This window comes from Mastigoproctus giganteus, chromosome 5, assembly GCF_048544385.1.
Source record: "Mastigoproctus giganteus isolate SK-2022 chromosome 5, ASM4854438v1, whole genome shotgun sequence".
NCBI classification, from domain to species: domain Eukaryota; kingdom Metazoa; phylum Arthropoda; class Arachnida; order Uropygi; family Thelyphonidae; genus Mastigoproctus; species Mastigoproctus giganteus.
Window position 1 is genome coordinate 22,301,053 of NC_143579.1, and position 17,208 is coordinate 22,318,260.

The window sequence follows — 17,208 nt, forward strand, 5'->3', positions numbered from 1 at the left end:
TATATAAGAAACAAACAGACCCGATATTTACCTATTTATGAGGATGGACGTTTCTTCTGTTGACAGCCTTCCATAAATACATATATACAAGGAAGGTGCAGAATAACAGTGATGAAATTTGGTAGGTAGTACTAAGAAGATCAATGTCGCATGCTCATAAAATTTAAAGGTAAGCTCTTAATTCCTTAGAGTCAAATTATACCCTTTTTTGAACAACCCTCTTAATTCTCCTCTTTGAACTTAAATTACGGAGATATTTAAGTGATCGGTGAAGCTTTAAAAAACTTTTTCAGGGGCTTATTCCTTCCAAAGTCTTACCGTTAAAGGAAACACTTAACCAAAAACGATCCCAGCGTGGTATCAGAGAAAGTAGCTTGCTTGGGAAACAATTACCGAAATACCTTGACTTCACTGAACATCCTTAGAAATACCCCTTTTTCTTCTTCCTCACGTCTGATATTAAAGGTCATACATTTACGGGCGAAATGCTGCCGCTGTTGTACGACTACTCAACTCACAAGTGAACGCAAGCAAGTCACGCGCGCCATTTTAGCCCAGAAGTTTTTTTTTTTTTTTTTTTCCTCTCCCTTCACTGCCTGCTTTTATTATATATTGGGAGTAGGAGGAGAGGGTTGGGCAGTGTGATATAACTGGGAGACTGAACGAGGCTGCATCACTCAAAAAATAATAGCACGTTATCTTCCTTGCCACCTGCAGTCAGTAACCCTCCCCTTTTATTCTGAAGTAGTCTTACATGCTACGATTCGCTTTTCAAATTCTTCTCAAGTGAGTAAGAATGCTGGTTCAACCATTGCTGTGATTTTATTTAGTGGCCCAAAATCCTGGCAGTATACATTTTCATTGGAATATGTCAGATAGGATTCAGCCTTAGAAGTTCGGTATACATCGTAAAAAGTCACTTACAGGATTATTTTTTCACTATTTCTCTCAAATAAATGCGAGCTTGATATTCTAGACCTATTTATCAATCGTATCCATTTTACAACAGCATTGTTTTATTTCTTTTCTATGAAATACAGCATATAAAATTTGCAAATTCGTTAAAAAAATAAATTTCGTTGAAACAAAAAGAAAGTTGAAATTCATCAAAAAAATCTTTCATTACATCGCGAGACAGCATTGTTGGCGATTGCATCACGTCGAGAGACAACATTGTTGGCAATTACATCAACTCGCGAGACAGTATTGTTGGTGATTACGTCACGCACGTCATCACGTCACGAGACTGCATTATTGGTGATTACATCACGTCGCGAGATAACATTGTTGGCGATTGCATGACGTCGCGAAACAACATTGTTGGAAATTACATCACGTCACGAGACAGTATTGTTGGTGATTGCATCACGTCGCGAGACAGCATTGTTGCCGATTACCAAAATATTTAACAGTGATGTCTCGCGAAAAATTTTATTTCATCTTGCAACATCTCATTGTTGGAAATTAACAGAATATTCAACAATAATGTGGCGTGACATGAAATAGATTTTTTTGTTGATTTTCAAACATCGTTTGATTTGATGAAATGTATTCGCCTCATTCTTTTCTTTTTGACTATTAACAAAATATTAAGTGACTTTTGAAAAAAAACTGCTTTTATTCTTTAATAGTCAACAGAAACGCACCTAAAGCAGATTTTTCACGAATATGCTATTATGTTTTCGTGTACCCATCGTTAAACCGAAGTAATTACACTCCAGATCGGGACTCCCAACAATTACAAAAATCTAAACACAATTGGCTTTAGAAAACTCACTCACCGTATCGTTGTGAGTAAGAAAACGGATCTTAAGGTTGGTTTAATTTGGCTGTGCATTAACTAGTTCACTTCCTATCTTTTAATCAAGTTTCGTGACTTCGCTCACCTCTCACGCTGCCGATTCACGGATCAGTTAATTAATGAGAGTTGCAGATAAACTGTGACTTAGCCAGGAAAATTCCAACAAACAAGAGTCAGCAAGCCAAGGCAAAGAGATCTGTGCTTATCACATGGTTGGTTTCCCGCTTGTACTTCTATTTTCATTTACTCATGTCGTTCACTCTGCCATAACGGTGCACAATCGATCAATCAGAAAATCGCTGAGACGAAAACTGAACTAAAGAAAACTTTATTTTCGGAGAAGGATCAGAAGGATGGCAAACAAATACCAAAACAGCCACGAAATTTCTTTCGCTAAAATAATCTCTGTTTCAGACAAAAACATACAAATCCAAGACTTCTTTGAAGTAACTGATGGATATTGTGTTTCTACAGTCTGCTTGTGTTTCTATCGTCTATAATTCGATTGATATATGAAGGATATCTAAACATTAATTTTATTATCATAAATTATATTAATAATTTAATTTAATTAAAGTATATATAGAATAAAATATTCTATTTATAAATATATATATAGAATAACAATATATTTAATATAGAAAAATTAACGTGAACAGATTGTTTCCATTTAAGTGAAGGCAATAAAGGCCACGGGGTTTAACTCTATTAGTTTGTTTTGCAGGATGACCACTTTCTACGTTATGCAACGTTGCAATTATTAAATTATCATGCGTATGTAACAGAAAGGAAATCTTCATTTTGTGATGTTCAGTAAAGCAATAATTAATTTATAATTCATTATTAATTAATTATTTAATAATAAACTAATTTATGCATCTTTAGCACCCGATCTCTGAATAACTAAGTGATGCCACGGTCCGTTGCTAGTCGTGTAACTCTGTCACATCAATCATCCTTAAGAAGGGGGTCTGTAAATATTCTTGAAACGTCAGTGATAGTTAAACTGTTTTTGAAATGTAGTGTGCATAACGAAATTGTTTAAGATATTGATGCTTTTAAAACTAACTTAAAATACGTGAGATACGATGGCATACTTACACTACACTCTCTTCAAAAAAGTATGGGAAACTCCTGTGATGGTGCAGAGCAAAGAGTTGGGTGGATGTAAATAACGGAAACATAAAATTGCACAGAAAATGGAAAATCGAACAGCAGGAGTCGTAGTAAGGTTTTCTAAACAGATATGTCAATGGTTGCTTCTTCAGTAACTTGTTAGACTATAGCAAACCATTTGAGGCTTCCGAATTAAGCAAAAGGCCAGAATTCTGCTTAATTCGGAAAATATGTAAAATATGGACATATTTTAAGCGAATGAGTGTGTATATTTTTTTTGTTTATTCAAAATGTATAGATACTTATCACTTATAATTTTTATTCATTTAATTTAATTGTTTAATTGCTTTAGTAGTTTATTCAAAATAAGTTAAATCAATTGATCATTTAAATCAAATTATAATTTACTTTACAGTCGTATTAATTAAGCAGGAATCAAGCTCATTTTCCACTTAATTTTTAGTGCCCTAACTGAAATCGAAGCTGTTGTTAGACGTTGCCATTAAGTGCTCAATTGAAATCAGATCGTACAACGCAAGCAGCATTAAAGCTACATTGTGTACGTGTTTGTTTGGAGAATATCCAATTCTTACAGACTACACTTTTAACTCAGGAGAATTGGGGAATCATTAAGAAAGTCCCTAAAGAACTTTCAACTAGATGATTGCAATCCTGTTTCGAATAACTTGGCTATCATTTGTTACCTTACGTTCGTGTACATTAACTAACCTTCGAGTTTACATGCAGTATCGCAGTACAAGCCCTCCACCATTACCGGAGATGTTAAAAGTTAATTATCAACTCGCTTATCGCTTTTTGACTTCTTAACTGCTGTCCTTTCTTAACCTTCACAGTTGAAAGGACTCTGAGCAAGCTCTTGGTGATACAAAAATCTAAACGACGCCAAGGAGATTAGGTTGCTAGACAAGGAGGCGCTATAACAGGTAATGCAGCTTCTAAAACAACATTGATAATAGTTCCGCCATCTAGTGGCCTAAAATCGAACCAATTAAAAGCATAAATGTAAGTATATTTAAATATGTGCAGGCTTCATTTTGTTTTAATTATTTAATTGTTTCCTCAATAAATTACATTAACTGAAACTGAGATGATTAATTAAGAAAATTTAATTAAGGAATGGAGTTTGTAGGTTAAATAAGCAATAAACTTTAATTATCGTAGTCGTAAATAATTGAAGTGAAATTCCATTAAGTTTTATTCACACCGAAGTGAAAAGCCACATCAACACTGAGAAGGAAATGACATCATTTCCGGAAGCGACTCTGCGACACCTAACTAATTTTAAGGTATAACAAAGGGAAAATAATTTTAAAAAATGGACTTTGTCCAGAAAATGTTGAAGGAATGCCAGCGCAATTTAAAATCACTAGAGGATTTTGAAATCCAAAAGAAAATATTATAAATATTTACTAAAACAAAGGCAATAATATAAAGAACACTGCGCATGGTACTCTTCATGCAAATCTGTTTTTCGAAGAAAATTCACGCCATTTTTTGCCAAAATGAAAGTCATTCCCATTCTACATAGCAATGAAGGCCTTGTTAGCGGTTGCGCTGTGTGAGTTTCTATCCAAATGTTCAGCGATCATCGCTGCGATTGAACGCTTTCTTCTGATATTTGTAGTGGGAAGAGTAATATCTATTCATTCTTTTCATGGCTGGCCTTTCTTACGAAAGAAGAATTTCCTCATTATCATTCGATGTACCCATAAAAAGATAAAAATCTTTCTTAGCCTCTCTGAAGCAATTCAAATTTTCTCAAAAAGTCTCAAAGTGCACTTCAGAAAATTACTTATACTTTGAGGAATGAGGTGAGGTTGGTAAGATGGATTTGATTCTCATCGATTTCTCTGAATGTGTTCTTATTAATTCCCTTTCCTTTTACAAAGATTAAAGTGGATTAAAGGAGTGTTAATGAACAGTGAGACCATATTGACATTCCATTTCGGATTTTCTTATAAAAAGTCAAATCTGTCCTATAAATTCACTGTTTATTGACCATAAGAAAAGATAAATCAATAAAATAATCTACATTTGAAGGATTGTGTCGAAACGTATTATTCGCGTAGCGTTTGACAAGTGTATTCTGCATTTCCAAAACTTTTGTTATGGTTACAAGACGTCCCACATTTCGACTTCCAGGAACATTTAAGTTTAGAATTGTTAGTCCTTTGAATATATATATTTGCAAAATCCAACCTAATTAAAATAAAGGGTGATCATTTTAAATGAGAACTAATGCAAATCTGAATAACTTCGAGTAAAATACTGCTGTAGGCATTATAGTTTCAAAAAAACTTTGAAAATACAGTTTAAAAATTGAAAAATGCGTAACTCGCATTATTACTGTCTTAAATTTCTAACTCTAATATTACCACTATCAATAAACAATAACCTAATAGCTCACCGAAGCTTTAGGAATGTTTCTCACAATGAAAGCGTACGATCAAGATACACACAGATAAAGTGCAGATACATTGACATCGCAGAAGGTCTTATCTTCTTTGGCAGAGGCTATTGTGTGAGAAAATCAGTCAGATATCATCGGGATGCTATATTTCTTCTGGACATAGTAAGTAGTGCAATGCATTGATCAGAAGCTTTCTCTGACAAAGCTCCCTCTCTCTCTCTCTCTCTGTATCTACCCGACCTCTGTAATTCTATATGAACTGAAATAAAGATAATGTGCCGAACAAAGTTATCACTAAGGGTTTCTGGACGATGAGTAGTGATGTCTTTGTCTCTCTTTTGGTCTCCGTCTAAAAGTAGTTGCTTTCTTACATAATGCATTTCCGTGCAGGAGAATACACTACCTTACCAAAAGTGTCATTACAGCCGAATGTTTTCGAGTTACAAGTTCGCCATTTCGGTAGTTTTTTTATTTTTTTTATTTCTTCAAATATCAAAGTAAACTAAAAGTAATGTAATCTGACTTGCGTTGTTACGTGCAGATTTGAGTAGAGTTATTGCATGTAAACTGACAAATAAATAATGATTACCGGATTTCTGTCAGACTAATTGTAATGAAAAATTGGATTTTTCGATATATCTTTTTAAAAGACCCAAATGTAAAATTTCACGCAAGTTCATCCACTAGGAGCCAAGTTATTACATGCGGACGGACGGACATATTGAAGACAATAAGAACATTACTTATATATGCCAACGCGCCTAAAAAGGTATATGAGTGGGGAAATTGTTTTGCTGGACGTAGAAGTGTAAGTGCTTGCTTGAGCTATATTTACGAGACACGATCAGCGTTCTTGGATAAAGACTGAAGTCGCATGGGAACAAAATGTAAAGGAATATTTCACTTTTTGAGTTATATGGCTGGTGCTGTAAAGGTGCTACTATAGAAGAGGCAGCGGGGAACTCTTGGCAACATCTCCCTTGTCAAATTTAGAAAATTTATTTGTTGGACATGAATATAACAAAACCTAGAATTATATAAATTCAAAACTATATTATAACGAACTGTTCAATGACACTATATTTCCAGAATCACAACAGTTTTTTTCAGAAACTAATGGCTTAAATTCGCTTTGCATCTTAAAGTTTCTGTTGTTGGTAGCCCAATTCCTCCTTCGAACATCACCTAATTTCAACCTCGATTAAAGAGGCCATTCGAAACTCTTCCACTCATCGACTGGACCCGAACTTGGACCTCTCCAAACGAGTAACCAATGGTGAAACAACTACGGTGTCCCAGAGGATTCGTATAGACCAAATTTTTTCCGTAGTATTCAAAGCACAACTATTTTTTGCTATGCAGTCAGATTTTCCAATCAACTTTGGGTAGAATCCATTGATCAGATCTTTAGAGACAGTAATAAGCATCCGATAATGATGTCACCAGAAAGAATATAATATTTATAAAAGACTTCTGCCTTTCATTGGCATGTTATACAAAGGTCTTTGTATGCTTTGTCCACAATAGCACTGTCAAGAATAAAATCAGTAATTTCCAAATGATGACGTCTTATGGACTGCCTGGCTCACCTCCCAGTGGCGGTGGCGGGCAACGTGTGTGTGGCGCCATCTACCGGCTTATTAACAAATAAAATATATCAATAATTTTGGCATGGAAACTTGTACGCAGGGGGATGCTTATTTAAATATAAAATATTAAACACGAGCTCAGCCTTTGGAAGTGATGATTGCACATTGAGAAATGTCTATTGTATCTTATATCAACTTATCTTTTCTTAGATATATATATATGCACTGTTGCATTGTACAGATTCTATAGATCCTATTCTGCTTCCAAAATGATATTAAAACACTGGTAATAATAATAAAATTCCAACTGATCTGAAATGGATACTTTATCGGAAGCTTAAAACGAATCTTTTGCAATTCTACGCGATCCCCAAATCTATTTATACCTTTGCTATGGCTAATCTTAAAGGATATATGGAGTTTCATTCTCCCTACTAGAAACACCAGTATCGTTGCTAGGGAAACCGGGCATTGAACAATCTTGTGTGATTTAGATAATGACAAATTTAAGCAGGTATGAGGTTGTTTAAGGGAATATCTGTACTAAAAGCGTGAATGATTACTAGGAGACAACAATATTTCACGTGTGATTTCATTTTACGAGATAGTTCTCGCTGAGTGATAAGAAAAACCCATCTTTCGCGGATAATTTCCCCATTAACAATAGTTCTCTTTTTATTTCGATTTTTCCATGGTTGGTAATGTCGACATCTACACCAAAATGTAAATAAAATCAAAGAGAAGATAATATTAAAGAATAAATATTCCAAACATATATATAGGATGTTCCAAAAATTTTATTGGACATTTTATAACCCCATTTCCTAAACGGATAAGTGAACAGATACACTATCGATACAGAAAAAAAAAAAAAAAACTAGAACAAGAGTCCAAGGATTCATTTTGTCGATCTAGAGAATAAGGTGGGTATTGCAGAAATTTAAAGCCGCATCTGATTGCAAAGTCCACTGTAAAGCAACCTTCTGAGCAGGAGCATTTTCGGCTAGGAGACGGTCACATCTGAATAGTTTCCCGAGTATCTTCACCTTGATAGCCTCTCTTAACTGTCCCAGAAGTTTCTGTAGTACTCTCCAATGATGCTGTTGCCTATTTGTCTAAAGAGATCATCCTTACTCTGTAAGATTGATACGTTTGGAATCATCTCAGAAAGAGACAAAGTGAGCCTATTGGCAGACAATTGAACCTTGGCTTTTTTGGGGGTTGATGAAGTTGTTTGCAATGGAAACGAATGTTTCCATTGTTTGCTCTTATGTTTTATTCCTGGATCGTAGTGTTTTAGCTTTTGAGAAGGCGTCAACAATCTCGGAACGAACCAACGAAATAACGAAGACCCATCTCGGCCACATCTGTGGCCGAGATGGGTCTTCCTTTTCTTGGGTCATCATGCACACTGCCTTTTCCACATCTGAAACTGCTTGTCCAGTTCTTCACCGTCTTATATGGACAATATTTCCCATATACATCTTTCATCTGATAGATGAAATATCTCATAGAACCCTAAACACACCTCTATCTGTGTTCTTTGGTCTAATTCAGTAACCGATGAATCTAGAAAAACACATAAAGATACATTAATGAGACGTATATATATATATATAATATCAAATCTTTAACTTAGTATTTCTAAGTGAGGCTAAATACTTATTGGTCGCCCTTACAGAAAGATAAACAGATAGATAAAACCAGAGGCGAGAGAAAAGTAACATTATGCATGGGTGATGCCAAATAGTAAAGTAATCAGACTTGTAGAGATTAATTAATCTCATATGCATCTTCTTGAAATATGGGTAATACACGAGGGAATGACATCATCATTAGAGGAGCGACATTTAACTGGAGCGATAATAAAATGGACTAAGGAAGATAAATCTAAGCAAAGTGTATATGGTCCTCTAGAAGTTATGAATCTTATATACAGCAGCTGGTGAGAGTTTAATCTGTCTCATAATTCCACGAGAGGCTCATGCATTGTTTATTAATCATAAGGGATAAAGCACGCAGAGCATCCTTAAAATTAACTTCTGAATTGTAATAAGAATTTAGGGAGTCGATTACAAATGCGTGAAGTCATGGTCAACATTAATCAGGACCACTTTGCCGCACAAATGTCTGAGCAAATGCACATTTAAAATTGTTCAAAATGAAATCAGATTGCTCCCAGTTCTATTTGCTTGTTCAAAATAATTTCAGTTTAAAACGATTTGAATAATATACAATTGTAATATACACAGTACTAAATTTGATTATTCAAGAATCTTGACATGGTTTTTCTATTAGATCTTTGTAACAAGTACTTGGATGATTATCGTAGTATGAACAGTACCATTCATGGAGATTAATCAGTTCTGTAAATAAGCTTTGTTCTTTGAGGAAAACGCATAGCACCAAAGCATAATAACCGGACCTTGGATCGATGAGAGCCGTCCACGATTTTCTACATGAAGAAAGGCCCTGTCTTAGAAACAATAGTTGAGAACGCTCGATAATAATTTTCGTACTTTCTTTTGCGTGTCCCAAAAAGAATGTGAACTGTTGTAATGCTTTTCCCCTGAGAAGACCATCCAATCTTGCTCTCTGCTTGACATTGTAATATACTTCAGTGAACAGATTGTCAACGAAAATATATCGGTGATAGCGAAGAGGGTAAACGCAGGAGAATGAAACGGTTGATTAAAACGGGCAGAATTTTTAGTTCTGACTGGAAAAAGTACGTACTATCGAGGTTTATTCCGACTGCAACGTGTTCATCTTACTGTTTTGTCATGCCGGAAATTATTGTAATCATATACGGATCCCTTCGACACTCTCCTTCTGAAATCAATGGTATCATAAAACAAGAATTTCGAATTTTGTCTACCATAAAAAGTGAATCAGCCATTGCCAATTCATTTGAACAGCGAGAGAGGTTTTATAAATCCATGATTATCCTAATCATGGATTTATAAAATGTTTTTTTCTTGTGATTCACTTGAACAAACCGTTGGACTATCCGATCATTTGCTCTTAATCCATGTTTGGTTTATTGAATTTATTCACGATTTACAAATTATGGCTCGTTGAATAAACTCGGGGATTAAAGTGATTAACTGACTAGTAAATCAAGTTAAAGTGTCCAGTGAGCCACAATCGGGAAACCAGGTTGCCAACAGAGCCAGGAAACGTTAAGCTACGAGTACATATAAACAAATTGCCTGCATAGAAACTGGATTTCTAGTCATACTTAAAGTTGATACTTCACTCAATGTTCATCTGAAAGCTCGATAAAATGAAAAATGTCCAAATTATTTCCTACATCAATCTCATGAGTAACTGTGTCAAAATATCCAACCAGGTTAATTAAACATGATTTTCCCTTTATAAAACTGTGCTATTTCCTTCAGAATACTGTTTCTATCCAGATGCCCCTGAAATGCATTTTAAATCATGCTTCCAGGATTTTCCCTACCAATGAACTTAGACTAACCGTTCTGTAGTTACTTCTCATTTAGAACTGCCTTTATGGATTGGCGATACCTTGCCACTTCTCCAATCCAAAGGAATCTCTTCCGATTCCGGTAATGCCTTCATAATTAATCCTACTGGTTCAATGCCCTCTTTTTCCATCTCCCTCAAATTACAGGGTATGTGCCATCAACTCCAGGAACCATACTTTATTCGAATTTTTTTTCCATTAAACAATCATCTGTACTTGCATGCTGATTAGCCTCAATCGGACAGCCTCTCCTCAGCGTGAAGGGTTAGTTGAATTCATCAGCGACATCAGTTCATTTGTTCTTTTCTTCTTTGTATTCACATAGACGAAAAACTCCTTGTCCCCGTTCTTTGTTCTCTTAGCAAGTGATTTCTGATAATCAGCCTTCACCAGCCAAACCGTTTCTTTGGTACCATTACAGATGAACTTGTAGATGGTATTGCCTCCTTGCCTTCTTGGGCAGCGCAGTGCGTATAATCATCGTGCTCTTCACACCGGGTGAAGAGAACTGAGTTTGAATCCCGTTGATGATGTGAAGAATTTTTTTTTTGGGCCTTTTTCACAACGTGGCTAAGTTAGTCTCAAACGAGGGTATCATGGTTTTTTCTCCCAGAAACTCGGATTTTTTCGTCCAGAAAATAAACCACAGAACACGCGCATTGTCAGATAAATGTGTATCTACATTTCTCCTGTCCCCGTCTATATTACAACCCCAAGTAGAGTACCGCACAACGCTTGAGACTCCTTAATCACATCAGCAAAGACCCCTTGCACCACTATTACAAAAAATGTTAACCGTTTCCCTAGCAGCAAAGTTATGCTCTCTCAATCTGTCTACTCACTCCATTTGTCACTTTTTATTCTGCCAGTCTGTCTTTCCTTAATCATCTTTTGCCTTCTGTCCGCCCTCTCTTTCTGGTCTCTCCTTCGTCAGCAGCTTTTCTGTTGGATTGGTTCATGAACTTCAACTACTTTTATATCGATGTGGGATGGTCCATTCTTTAAAGCATCTCCAAATATTTGTAATCAAATCTCGCGGCCATTCCTTACTATTAAAACCCCAGAGCGCAGAAAGACAAAAACAATGTTACGCTCTACGTTAAGAAAATCACCTTCTTATTGTTTGTGCGTCTCCTCTCCACAACCAGAACTGAGAGAGAGAAGAGGAAATGCTTTTTCCAGGAGTAATCAAAACTTTAAGTACTTTTATTCGCTGTGTGTGTTGGAAACTGCAAATTGCCTTGAAAGTGAAAACTCGGGCAAAGCGATGGCAAAGGACGAAGAAAGAAAGAAATAAAAATATACCGAGAAGAGGATTATTCTTTTCAAAACTCTTGAAGTCGAGGAATCCTCCCCCGCGACTGCTTATTCTTCGTAATTGAACCGAGGGAGCAGCCCTTAATGGGCTTTAATGAATCAGTTTCCCCCTGTAAACTGCTTTAAGTAATTAGCGACCGAGTCAAGGAGGAAGTGCTAAGCTTCCTTCTGAATGAACATATTTTTCTCTGGAAATTCTTAGCCTCATTTTAAAGGAACAGAAAAGATTCCGAGTTAATTTTCTTGAAATACTTTGTCCCTATTCTTGTTTTAAATTTCGGATTAATTTTGCACGCGACCAGATTTTTCCTGTTGGTGCATTGCGCAACCAGATGCTTTACCGAGACTTGTTGCGTGTTATCTTTGTACGAGGGTATGTTGATGAGCCTATTTGCACGTTGTGCGGGGTGAAAAACTAAATAATTCGAAGGAACCCCCCTAATCCCTTCTCCTGAGATTGGCTAACTGCAGTCCCGATTGAACAAGCTTTTAAGAATTCATCCAGTATTCAACGGGGATTGGAAACCCACCTCTCTCCAAACAGCTGGAAAATGGTGAAACAACTTTACTGTCACCGCAGGAGATTCTTTTTCATTTATATTTCTCCTTTGTATTCTATTCATTATTCTCTTTTTCTCTCGTGATAGAAAAATCTGGTTGTTTAAACCACTTCCTTTCTCTCTCTCTCTCCTCTCTGATTCTCATCTATTCTCTTTCTTTACTTCTGTCTTTCCTTTCGTCTCTCTACCTTTTCCTTTTATTTCTCATCTTATTCTTCCCTCTCTCTCTCTCTCTCTCTCTCTCTCTCTCTCTCTCTCTCTCTCTCTCTCTCTCTCTCTCTTTCGTTCTGTATTTGAATTTGTATTTTTTTTCTCTGCTGTAATGAATATTGCAGGTATATTTATTTTCTCATTCTTTCTCTTTCTATTTCATTTTCTTGCTTCTGTCTGTCTATTTCTTTTCCTCTCCCTTTTACTATATGATTTTTTCTTCTCTTCCTCTTTTCAACTCCTGTCTGTCTCCATTTCTTTTTTCATTTTCCTTAAGTTCTCTCTCCTTCAATCACTCTCTTATTCACCCTTTCTCCTTCTGTCTCCCTTTATCCCTTAATTTCCTTCTATTACTCACTTTCCCCTTCCTTTTTAATTCTTCTTCGTCTTCTTCTCTTTCCCATTTATTTCTACTTCTTCTTCTCTTTCTCTTTTCTTCCTTCTCTTTCTTTCCTTCCATCTGTCTATCTGTCTCCTTTCCTTTTCCTTTCTCCCTATTTTTGTTCTCTTTTATTCTTTCATTCTCCTTCCATCTGCTTCTCTTTCTATCCTTCAGTCTCTTCTACATTTTCTCTCTCTCCGTTCCTTCTTTTTTCTTCTTATATGTCTCTTTCATTATTTTTTTACTTCTTATCTCTCTCATGAACAACAGACTCTCTCTCTTCCAACGTCAGTCTGCATGGCCAGGCAAGCGTATATGCTTTTTTTTTCTTCTCGCTCTTTCATTCTTTCCCCTCTCTTTCTCTCTGTCGCTCCTTTTCTCTCTCATTTTCTTTCCTTATCGTTCTCTTTCTTTCTGTTTGCCTGTCTCTCTTTGTTCCTTGATCTCTCTTCCTCTTCCTGTTCCCCTCTCTCATTCTCTTTTCTTCACATTCCACTCTTTCTCTTTCTATCCTTCTATCTCACTCTCTCTTTCATTCTTCTTCCTTCCCTTTCTCTTTCTTACCTTCCATCTGTCTATCTGACTCCCTCTCCTTTTTCTTTTTCCCTCCTCCTTCCCTTTCTATCCTTCTGTCTCCACTATATTTTCTCTCTCTTTCTCTCTCTTGGGTTAATCAATTTTAAGGAAGTACGTAGAAGAGTGGAACGACATTGTTAATACAGTTCAGTATAAAACCCGAAATATGTGAAACTGTGTATTGAATGTTACCACGTGACGACCCCAAATACACCTCCATTGTAATATTACATTTTCTTTTCATATTCAACTAACAGAAACTTTCCGTGTTATGGCAAGTCGAGCAGTTCCAGATCTTTAACTTCATAAAAATGCTATACGCTGGCATTTTTTTTTTTACAAAATTCAAGCCTCAATACATGTAGGTGTTTCCTAGAAAATTTTTACTAAAAATTTATTCCTTAAAGAATTCAAGGTTATATTTTGTCACAGGCAAAAGAGCCCCACTTTAAAAGAAGAACGTGTTGGAAACTTCTTTCAACTATAAATGTATTTTTGTTGCTGCTTTTTTCTTTTATAACCAACAGTAAAAACCTGTTTAGAGCTATAAAACCGAGTTAGCACGTTTACAAAGGAGGGCATTTCGCTATAAAACCAAGAAACAAAGGAAATTGTTTAGTTAAACGGAATAGTAGACAACCGGCGAACACGAGCAGATAGAAGGAAATTCCTGCAAAGTGCAGCGAACTTAAAAAGAATGAAAGTAATCTTCGAGCACGAGGAATTTAGCTGCACTATCAACAACTTAGAGCAATGTTACTATCTTCTAGAGAGCACTGATGACATTATCTCTCCTCCAAAACAAGATGTTCCCTGAACACACTTTGAAAATGTCTTAATGCATGCAATAATAATTCAGAGTATTACAGCTTCCTTGTTAAAAAAAAAAAAAAAAAAAAAAAAAACAAGTACAAAAATAGTACATAACAGCAGCAGTACAATTAGCTGTGTACTTGTTTAAACCTGTTCTGTTAACGTCATAATTATTTGGTGGCTCCCTCTAGCGGAAACTAAATGTACTGGACGGTAAAATCTTTTACGTACAGTGACAATAATATTCGTTTTTAGTGTATTATTGTACTGAGTACATATTATTTATCATTGTAATTTTTTAAGAAATAATTAATATTGCTTAAATATCATTATTAATGCATTATACTTATTAAAAATATTTAATATATTTATAGTATGAAAATTTTTATTTGTTTTTATATACATCATCAGTAAATAACTTTTGGTTTGGATTAAGGGTCGAAAACAATTCGACATTTTGCTCCTGAAACGTTGCCGGCCATTGTAGATAAGTAAATAAATTATTAAAATTAAAAATTATTATACTAACTTTAGTATTATTTAAAAGAAGAATAACTAATAAAATAATATTCCGTGGGGAAAAAAGAGAATATATTTTTTACTTCTTTCAATGCACGATAGATGGCACTACAATACCACAACGCGCGTCTCTGTCCACTAAAATGGATTTGCTGCAAAATCGAAGCAGCGAAGGCCTAGATTTCTTCGGGTAATATCCGTTATTCATTAAAATTGAGTCTGTTAAACTAAACCCAAGGAAATGAATGGACCATCGTTATACATAACATCATAAAAATTGAAGCCATTAATTTAAATCCCTGGGAAGAAATTTTTAGTTTTATCTGCGTGATGACCTCATTTCATCCAATATAGCAGAATAGTGGAACCATTAATAGTCATAGAAATAAACTCCACTATCCACATTTGTAGATAAAAAAAATGGACGTTTCATGTGTGTGTTGTTTTGATCATTACGATTCCTCCTGGACTTTGGTTTAATCAAATGTTAATGGCGTAGAGAGAAGACACAACAACAAACAAAAAACTGTCCCCTTCTTTCGGGAACGTTGCTCACTTCTCCAAGGCTTCACTAAGCTGGCCACGCCTATTTCGCGTTCACATCTTAGAAAGAATTTCCAATTACCAGTTGGTAGCATTTACTTTTCCCTAATGTCACAGACGTTCTTTGAGACAAACTTTACAGAGATAAGAAACAGCAAAAATTTTCCTAATGCGAACTACCCTAATGAGTTGTACAAGTAATTTTAGCTTCCGCTTATTATCTCGATTCACTTTATGGAAAAGCTTCGCGTAATTATTTTTCATCTATTTGTTTTTCTGCACGAGACAATGGAGTATTGAACAATGAGGGTCATTGCTTGTTATCCAAACTACACAAAATGGAAACATTATCGAAGAAATGAACGAATGACGGTGATGAGTACTATAAAGAAAAAAAAAATCAAAAGCTTGTTAACGTTGTTTATTATGAGTTCTTAAAGATGAATAATTTAAAATGTCGATTATATTATGCAAGTTGTTTTAGTATTTAGTTTAATCCAATGTCCAGCGATGAATTTAAAGTGCACTGATAAAAAAAAAAAAAAAACAAGAAAAAAATGCTCTTATAATGTAATAATGTTTTTTTCTTTTTTTTTTTTTTTGTTCTTTCAGTTGTGCAGTGGACTACTATTTCTGACTAGTGCTGCCATCTGGACTTTGAGCTAAAATTTCCCTGAAATATAAATGCCGTGATATTGAATATAAAATTCAGATTTATAGTGGCCAGTGCTGCCATCTATAGGCATTGTTCTTGCAATGAACGCTAAAAATGTGAAATTTCAATTAAAATTAAGAATTTGGTATTTATGTTATTGATATTTATGTTTTCTTGCTATATATAATATTTTATTTTGGTCCCAGAGATATTTACGATTTATTTTGTGTTAAATTTGTACTGGTGCGTTTTTTTTTTGTTTTTTTTTTTTAAAACTGAAATAGCTTGTGACCTTCTGACGACCTTGTACACGTGCATATTTATTTCATTGTCTTGAATACGCTAATTACAGTCCACGTAATAAAAGTTGGTCGACTTATATGGACTTTGAGCGTGTTGTTGACTTTTAGAACACAAGTTAATGGTAGATTAACTTTTTGCGATACTGGTATTGCACTACTTAAAATAAAGGAATCAACAAAAGATTAATCCGTTTACTTGAAAAGAATTGTTGAAAGTAGTGCAATACTATGGCAACTCATTGTATTACGTACAACACTCTATTTCCTCATGTCTGTTTGAAAACGTTTTGCTGCTTCTCTCTATCAAAGGCCTTTTTAATATTTTTAGTTATTTTACCCCTATATTAAAACAGGCTTTCATAGCAGTGTCTCTCATCTTTTAAATCAAGGAGTTTCCTGAATGGTACACAGGAATTTTGCTATCCACGAATGGATGATTATACCGTTCTATAAGGCAATGGTTAGGTCTAATCTTGAGTACTGCATGCAAATCTGGAGAGTTCTTTTAGGAAAGGTGTGGGTCTGTTGGATTGGGTTCAGAGAAGCGCCGTCAAGGGCCACAAAAGACTCTTACCAAGAAAAACTTCATTTCTGTAAATTATAGCGCTTGGAAACCAGGAACCATAACAGCGAGGGGATCTGATTGAAGTGTTTAAACTTTAAATGGATTAGTAAACTAATTAATGATGGCAATTGATGACAACACACACAAGGGGACATAAATTCAAACAAACACATATTATCCAGTCTATGATTTATATGAAATTCTGAAGTAGCGAAAATAATGTAATTTTTCCTTTATATAAGGATGGTGAGACTAAATGTAGAATATTATGTTTGAGAAATTGAGTTTGGTAAAGTTTAAAGAGGAATTTCATAGTTACATTTTGTTGACGGGGAA